Source organism: Rattus norvegicus, chromosome 6 (assembly GCF_036323735.1).
Source record: "Rattus norvegicus strain BN/NHsdMcwi chromosome 6, GRCr8, whole genome shotgun sequence".
Lineage (NCBI taxonomy): Eukaryota > Metazoa > Chordata > Mammalia > Rodentia > Muridae > Rattus > Rattus norvegicus.
In genome coordinates, this window is record NC_086024.1 from 128154476 (window position 1) to 128162945 (window position 8470).

Genomic DNA, 8470 nt, shown 5'->3' on the forward strand with positions numbered 1-8470 from the left:
GCCCAAACCCCAGTTACTGCTCCCAGGAAGGCGTAGGTTTTCCTGCACGCCCCCATCACCGCCCGCACCCCTCCGATGCCTCACGCCACCTTGCCTGGTGGCGACCCCCACCGATCGTCGACACGGAGAAGGGAGCTCAGGGTTCCCCCCACGGCAGCTCTGTTCTCAGCGGCTGGCTGGACAGCCCCCATTTAAAGCCAGCCGCCTCCCCAGTCCCCCGCCCTCTAGGCGGGGCCTCCAAGCTCACCCTGGCGGCTGCGCGCGCGCTCGGGGGCTTCACTTGCAGAGGACGAGCGCGGGCCGCTGAAGCAAAAGTTTGCGCGCTGCGTGGGCCTCCAGGGCAGCTGATCTGGGAGACCGGGGCGCGGCGCGCTCGCACGGGGCTCCAGGCTCCGCTTGGCCGCGCGCGGGCCGGGAAAGGCGGTCACCTCTGAACCCGTGGTCCCGGTCGGGCTGCCCAGGCAGAGGGCGGGGAAAGTGTCCTCGGATCCTCCGCTAGCCGGCTGCACAAGTCCTCCTTCAGCCCGGCCACGGGTCCCTGCGCCGCCCCGGTCCCCGCCCTTCCCGGTGGCGCCGAGCGGCTACCCGGGGCGCAGGGTACCCGGGGCCCGCTGGAGGCAGCGGGCGAGAGGCGCCGGCCGGGAGCACCCGCTCCGGCAGCAGGGCCGCGGGCGGAGGCGAAATAAATAATGCACGAAAAAGGAAAACAGACGTGAGCGGAGCCAGAGCCTCGCCCGCCTCCCTCCCGGGCTGCGCTCCCGCCCGCGCTCCCCGCTGCCGCGGCCGCCAGCGCCGCTGCAGTGATTCCTCGTCTCCATCTAGCGAGGCTATTGTGTATTGGGCGCTTAATAATTTATTTATTCACCCTAGAGGCCGAGGACTCCCAGTGACAGTGGCAACCTGCTTCTGCTTGCCCTTCCCTCAAGTTCATCCTGCAGGCTGCGGGAAGGTAGTAGTAAGGTCTGACAAGTGGGGACCCCTCTGCCCGCAATCATCGCGGACGCCCCTCAGGTTCTTCTTGTGCCGAACTGGGATGGTGCTGGCTAGCCCTCCCAGCAATGTGCCTGACCCTGACCTCCCTCCTTTTGGCTGTCATGCCCTCCAGACCTCTCTCTTTACTCAGTTGCGTCTTAGGGGGAGTTGCGACGTTTCAGGGACCCAGAGTTTTTCCGCAAACTCCTGTTGGATGCGAAATTATCAACAAGTCGGTTCTTCAGGAAGGAACTGGTTGGATCTCCTTCAAACAAGCTGCTTGCTGCTCCTACCTCACAGGAACCTTCCCAGGCGCCATGCAGGCGCCCTGCTCATCTGGTGATAGCGCTTTATTAAGTGCTCTGATTGATGTTCCGGGGAGGTGGGGGTGTGACAATTCCAGTCAAAGTCCCAAAGAGCTGGGCAGTCCTGTCTGGGGTTGGATGACAGAAAGGGAGGCTTATAGTGGAGGATAGATATCACAGCCCACTGGTTAAGAAAGTTACTTAGTTCCCCTTGGCTGTCTCCAAGGGCGCCCTTGAGTCACTCCAGGTAAACTCACACTTAAGTACAAAGTGCTTCGCAAAGCAGGTTTCAGACCAATTCTCCGGGAGCTTCCTTCATCAGAGCACAGCAGCAAGGCCTCTCCTCCTCCCGGCATGCCTAGGTGATGAACTGGTGAGCCCCATACATGTCCAGTTCTTCTAGAGATCGAACCACAGATGTGAATGAGGCCTTCCCCTACCAAGAACTGGGGAGGGAGGGAGGGTCAGGAAACTATGTTAGCAGGCTGCCAACATTGTGGTATCCCGCTGTCATTGAGACGGGTTTGGCCTACACTGATTAAGAGAACAGATTGGGTAAAAGCCCAAGTGCCCTGGGGCTGTGGGAACATGCCAGCAGGTCTGGTAGTCCCTTGGACAAAAATATAAGACATTTGTACCTTGGTTAATTCAGCCATTCATTTCGTACAGTATTCCCAAGCACCTAGTAGGTGCCAGCAGAGTACGGGGTGTGACCAATCATATACCCTCACAGTCAGGGAGAAGGGATAGAGACAGGTTTGATGAGGGTGGAGTTGCCTAGAACAGTGACCAGGACAGTCTGGAAAGGGACAAAGAGGCATAGAACTGAGGTCTGTGGATCAGCTGAGGGTAAATGGTGTGAGTGTTTCCCTGTCTTTGTAACCTAAACCAGTTGGAGTGTTTTGCCCAGTATAGGACTCCAGTCTTTAGTTAAGACAACAGCAGCTGCCTCAGGGAACTCTTTGCTACTTGGAAATAGCCACTATGTTGCATTTTAAATTCTCTCCTCGTCCTGTCTAAATTCAGCAATTGTTCCATTTGGAAAGTCCAGAGATATTTTCTAGCCGGAATCACACAGCTATTTCCCTAAGATTCACAAATACTATCTTCCAATTAAAGGGTTAAGACATTCTAGGCTGGGGATGTAGCTCAGTTGTGCTTGCCTACCATGCACAAAGCCCTGGGTCAGATCCCAAGGCCAGAAGCCCAGCATAAACTGGGCATGGTAGTGCATATCTCAAGTCCCAGGATTCAGGAGGTCTAGGTGGAGACGGGAAGGTGAGAAGTTCAAGGTCATCCTTAGCTATATAGCAAGTGGGAGGCAAGGGGGATGGGTCTGTATGTTGGTATTCGGTTTTCTGATGCTGGACTTAACCTATGAACCTCTGGAGAGTCATCTGGTCCACCACTTCCTGGCCCATGAGACTGGGGATCCTGACACTGGCAATATCACAAACTCCCTTAGAAGTCCATGAAGACTGTCCATGACATTGAAAACCTAGGCTGGTCCTTCAGCCTTCCTGAGTTCCATGGCTTGTGATGTCTAATGACAAGAATCACCAAGTGACTTTACTAAGAGATAGTTCTCCCACCCCTTGGGAAAGCACAGGCCAGCTGAAGACAGTAGATGAAGAATGAAGGGAGGCCTGGCTATGGAATCTAGTGGTTTCATTTGGCCTATTAGGTGTTTCCAGTAGGTGTGGCAGAGCAGTGGACAGCACCCTCCAGCTTGATAACATCTAATCTTGTGTTCGCCTCTGTCCTTCCCTTTCCGCCCCACCACACCACCTTATTGTTGCTCTAGGATTTTGTTCCTCACCAAAGAGTATCTGACAGGTTTCTCCAGAGGAATGAAACAAGCAGAATGGGCTAATAAGAGGTGATTTATTAGACGGGTGTACACAATCAGAGGCCACATAGTCTCACAGGATCTGGCTGCAGGCTTCAGGAAATAAATGACTAAGTGCACAAAGCTGGGCACCTCAGAACAAGAGAGAACAACAACCAAGCCCCAGATGAAGGCAGGCGGCTTGGAAGCTTAGAAAATCACTGATGCAAATCTGTAGTCAAATAGTAGAGAACCTATGGGGGTCTGACGATGGTAACAGCCCCTCCCCCAATCACCTCTTGATAGGAGTAGCTTGTGCCCTCTGGACTGAGAAAACCCCTTCTCCTTTTTCACCAGTGTAGGCTCACAGACCATCAGATGGCGCTTCTCCCATTCAGGAAGTGTCTTTTCCCAAACAGTTCTCTGATCTGTCGATTATCTCTGGAGAAACTGTCACAGACACACCCGGAGTGTGCTTCACCAGTCCTCTGCGCGTCTCCATCTACTCTAACAGACCTGCCAGGCATGGCCTTGCTTACTGAGAGGTCCAAGCCCGACATCTCACGGAGAAAGTCTGCTTGGCAAGACCACTTATGGTACATGTAGGTTGTCCCTGCAAGCATGGATGATCTTGGTTGTCAACTCGGCTAGATTGAGTCTTTTTTAAAAAAAAAAATTTAATTACATGTATGGCTACACACACAGGAGTGCAGGTGCATTCAGAGGCCGGAAGAAGGCATCAGATTCCCTGGAGCTGGAGTTACAAGCAATTGTACATGACCCACAGGTGCTAATGAACTAAGTTCATCTGGAAGAGTGGAAAAACACAAAACCGCCTCTCCAGTGCCAGCACGGGAATGGCTAAAGCTTCGTCTGTGGCTAATGGGAATGAGGAACTGGTGGAGGCATCGCTTTATGGGATCAAAGGCTTCAGAGTGAGAGCAATGGTCATTGTAAGAATGTGAGATTGGTCAGGGACCTTTTCTGGGATCATTGACATTGTAGGAATAAAAAAATGGATTTAGAGCATTGATTGCCTAAGCCATGCCTCATTAAAAAAAAGCTTGAGGAACACTCTTACTGCACACCAGACAGACTGAAAACCAAGGACCTGGTTAGAAGGATAACTAATGAAAAAGGAGACCGAGTGCACAGGACCCCTGTATCTTGTGTCCAAATCAGGGCTCCTATAGGGAATAGATTGGGCCTTATAATCTTGCAGAGATGTTTGAATAGATAGGCATGAAAATGTTTAGCAGCCAAGGCCCTCTAGCATGTTGATGAATTATTTTTTCCATTGTTAAAATAGAATCATGATAAATATAAAGGTTTCGTGTCTTTTATTTGGGAACTAAGTGATCTAAGGTGGGGTAGAAACCCCCAATTAATATTTACCACAACAAATGGCTCTGCTCTGAAAGCCAGGAGCTGGAATCGATGATGGTGGAAATTAACTCGCTTGTACAGGGCAGTGTGATGGCAAAGGCCGGGGGAATATATCAAGTCAGAAGTCACAATGTGGGCATAACTCACAGAGGCACCAAGTCTCTCATGGCTGCGAGGACACCTTGCTCTGTGACATCGCATGTAAGTAGGTGGGGGACAGAGAGAAAGCTAACAAGAGTGTTGATTGACATATAAACAGTTCTGTATGAGTGTGGTCATGTAGGTGTGAGGGTGTGCACTTGCAGGTGTGCATGTGTAGGTGTGTGCACATGTTTGTGTAGTTCAGTCCTTAACCTCAGATGTTGTTTCTTAGGTGCCTTCCACCTTGATTTTTGAGACAGGTGTGATGGTTTGTCTACGCTTGGCCCAGGGAGTGGCACTATTAGAAGGTGTGGCCTTGGTTGGGGATTTAGCTCAGTGGTAGAGCGCTTGCCTAGCAAGCGCAAGGCCCTGGGTTCGGTCCCCAGCTCCGAAAAAAAAAAAAGAAAAGAAAAAAAAAAAAAGAAGGTGTGGCCTTGTTGAAGTAGGTGTGGCCTTGTTAGAGTAGGTGTGGCCTTGTTGGAGTAGGTGTGTCACTGTGGGTGTGGGCTTTAAGACCCTCATCCTAGCTGCCTGGATTCTGCTAGCAGCCTTCAAACGAGAATGTAGAACTCTTAGCTCCTCCTGCACCATGCCTGCCTGGATGCTGCCATGCTCCCACCTTAGTGATAAGGGACTGAATCTCGGAACCTGTAAAATAGGTTAATTAATTAAATGTTATCCTTGTGGGCTGGAGAGATGGCTCAGTGGTTAAGAGCACCGACTGCTCTTCCAGAGGTCCTGAGTTCAAATCCCAGCAACCGCATGGTGGCTCACAACCATCTGTAATGAGATCTGATGCCCTCTTCTGGTGTGTCTTATGACAGCTACAGTGTACTTATATACGATAAATAAATAAATCTTTAAAAAAAATGTTATCCTTGTAAGAGTTGCCTTGGTCATGGTGTCTGTTCACAGTAGTAAAACCCTAACTAAGACAGTGGGCGCTCTCTCTCTCTCTCTCTCTCTCTCTCTCTCTCTCTCTCCCTCTCCCTATCTCTTTCTCTCTCTCTCCCTCTCCCTGCCTCTCTCTCTCTCCCTCTCTCCTCCCTCCCTCCCTCTCCCCTCCTTCTCTCTCCCTCTTCCTTTCCCTATCCCTGCCTCCCTACCTCTCTTAGACCCTGGGTTCACTGATTCAGCTAGGCCACTGGCCAGCCACTGAGCCCAGGGATCCTCCTGTCTCTGCCTCCCCAATACTAGGAATATGAGTATGTACCTGCAAACCTGGATTTTTACGTAGGTGTTGAGGATTGAGCTTAGGGAACAGATGTTTATCACTAAGATATGTCTCCAGACCCATATGGTCCTTCTTCAAAGATGCTCTACCTTTTTTATTCTGAATGAACTTAAGGTTTTTCCCTCAGAGTAGCTCGTCTGTCTGTTTTTACACTTAAAAAAATATACATGTCTGTGGAAGAGGAAGAGATGCCCCTCACCCCTTGCCCCTTGCCCCCTATGGCAGGTGGGAGAGCTGGCCCCAAAGTCACGAGAACAGGAGAGCTGCCCCTGCCCCTCACTGGCTGAAATGCTTAGGAGAGCAGGGGCCTGGCAACCTTGACTGGGCACCATAATAGAGCCGACCCCGCTGGCGTGGGCATGAGTGAGCTGGCCCTGAGGACATGACATCAGGAGGGCTGGCTCTGCCCCTTGCTAGCTGTGGCATTCAGTGAGCTATCTGGGGCAGTACTGAAGAGCTCACCCTGGAGGTGTGGGTACAGGAGAGCTGGTGGGCTGACCAACTCAGCCGTCCACCAGGCCCAGATCCAGGGCTATGAGTTGGTCCAACCCTACATTTACCTTATGGATGAACTTGTAAAGTGTGTAGAGGGGGAGGGGGAGATGAGTGGGACTGGGGAGAAGGACATGAAATTCACAAAGAATCAATAAAAGGTTAAATGAAATATATACATTTCAAGGTCTGGGGACATGGTTCAGTCAGTAAACTGTCTTGTAGGCATGAGAATCTCAGTTAGATACACATGGGCATGTGTCCCCATGTTCATGTTCATACAGAGTTCACGAACACATACACCAGAAGGAAAAGAAGGACCATGCGACTGGGCAGTCCGATGGCCAGCAATAACAGCTATCCAGCAATGTGTGACTGAAAGTCAGTCTTGAGTGGCTCCAGAAACAGCAGGCTAGCTGCTAGACAGTTGGCCCAGATTCTCGGGTCAGAAATATCCCTTCTTCAGTTTGAAGCAGGACTTTCTTCTCAAAGTCTAGTAGTGGGGAAAAGAGCCAGACCTTCAACTCCGTACAGACTTATACACCATACTGGTGCTAGCTAGAACATTGGTGCACGCCATCTGCGCTGGTCTAATGAAAATGACCCCTAGATGCTCATAGAGAGTGTCACAATTAGCAGGTGTGGCATGAGGCGGGGGACAGAAACCCAAGCCAGGCCTAACGGTTCACTGTCTTTTTCTGCTACCTGCAGATCCGAATGTAGAACTCTCAGTCACCTCTCTAGCACCACGTCTGCCTGCATGCTGCCATACTTCCTGTCATGATGATCATGGACTAAACTTTCGAACTGTAAACCACCCCCAGTTAAATGTTTATAAGAGTTGCTATGGTCACGGTGCTCTTCAGATCAAGAACACCCAAACTAAGACACCATCTTTGTTCAAGGACAGGAATGAAACACAGGAAAGGGCCTGAGGTGTACACCTGAGCTGCTTTCTATGAGGGAGGTAAATGATGGGGGGTGGTAGTTTAAGAATATGCAAATAGAATGCTTCACTCCTTCTTTAAAAGGGGAACAAGAATACCCTTGGAAGGGAATAGGGAGGCAAAGATTAAAACAGAGACAGAAGGAACACCCATTCAGAGCCTGCCCCACATGTGGCCCACACATATACAGCCATCCAATTAGATAAGATGGATGAAGCGAAGAACTGCAGACCGACAGGAGCCGGATGTAGATCTCTCCTGAGAGACACAGCCAGAATACAGCAAATACATAGGCAAATGCCAGGAGCAAATCACTGAACTGAGAACGGGACCCCTGTTGAAGGAATCAGAGAAAGGACTGGAAGAGCTTGAAGGGGCTTGAAACCCCATATGAACAACAATGCCAACCAACTAGAGCTTCCAGGGTCTAAGCCACTACCCAAAGACTATACATGGGCTGACCCTGGGCTCCAACCTCATAGGTAGCAATGAATATCCTAGTAAGAGCACCAGTGGAAGGGGAAGTCCTTGGTCCTGCCCAAGACTGAGCCCCCAGTGAACATGATTGTTGGAAGGGAGGGTGAATGGGGGGAGGATGGGGAGGGGAACACCCATATAGAAGGGGAGGGGAGGGGTTAGGGCGATGTTGGCCTGGAAACTGAGAAAGGGAATAACAATCGAAATGTAAATAAGAAATACCCAAGTTAATAAAGAAAAAATAGAAAAAAAAAAGAATATGCAAATACGGCCAGGTGGTAGTGGTGTGTGCCTTTAATCCCACCACTCAGAAGACAGAGGCAGGCAGGGTGGATCTCTGTGAGTTCAAGGCCACCCTGGTGTGTAAACCAAGTTCCAGGACATCCAGGGCACAGAGAAACCTTGTCTCAAAAAAACCGTGCAAATAACACAATTAAAACTCTAGTGGGGGCTGGGGATTTAGCTCAGTGGTAGAGCGCTTACCTAGGAAGCGCAAGGCCCTGGGTTCGGTCCCCAGCTCCAAAAAAAAAAAAAAAAAAAAAAAAAACAAACTCTAGTGATGTAGGGGGGGCTGTAGGCAGTGAATGGCTAGATTTGTGGAGATAGTGTGAAGTGGTGGCAGGACCTCTCTCATTGGTCACCCTGTGCTTCCACAGGCACTGGAGTGTTCCACGGAAGAACGAACTGT

The 8470-nt window shown here is 50.6% G+C and overlaps 1 protein-coding gene across 2 annotated transcripts in view; it reads right to left on the reverse strand.

Annotated features, from left to right (window-relative positions):
• Positions 1 to 1117, reverse strand: part of Prima1 (proline rich membrane anchor 1) — a 60907-nt gene extending 59790 nt beyond the window's left edge. The window contains exon 1 of one of the 2 annotated variants that reach the window (XM_006240495.5): positions 248 to 1117. The gene's annotated coding sequence lies outside the window, so the exon portion shown is untranslated. Of the gene's footprint in view, positions 1 to 89; positions 162 to 247 lie in introns of those variants that run through there. The other variant, NM_001108721.2, reaches the window with a different exon arrangement.
• Between the last annotated feature and the right edge of the window lie 7353 nt (positions 1118 to 8470).